Here is a 296-nt window from a genome sequence, read left to right as displayed (position 1 = left end):
ATGTGCTGGGCTGAACTGGACTGGACTGGGCTGGGCTGAACTGGGTGGTACTGGGTAATACTGGGCTAGACTGGGAGGCACTGGGAGGCCCGAGGCTGTGCTGGGCTGAACTGGGATGTGCTGGACTCTGCCAGGCTGTATTGGGAGACACTGGGAGGCCCTGGGGCGTGTTGGGATGTACTGGGGCGGCACTGGGCGGCACTGGGCCACGCAATTCCCGCAGCCGTGGTGAATTCCCGGTCTCTCGGCTCCTCTGCTCAGTTCGGAGCGGGGCCGTTACCGGGGGCCGGGACCGG

Source organism: Corvus brachyrhynchos, unplaced genomic scaffold (genome assembly GCF_000691975.1).
Source record: "Corvus brachyrhynchos isolate BGI_N302 unplaced genomic scaffold, ASM69197v1 scaffold546, whole genome shotgun sequence".
Classification (NCBI taxonomy): domain Eukaryota; kingdom Metazoa; phylum Chordata; class Aves; order Passeriformes; family Corvidae; genus Corvus; species Corvus brachyrhynchos.
This window is presented reverse-complemented; position numbering follows the sequence as displayed.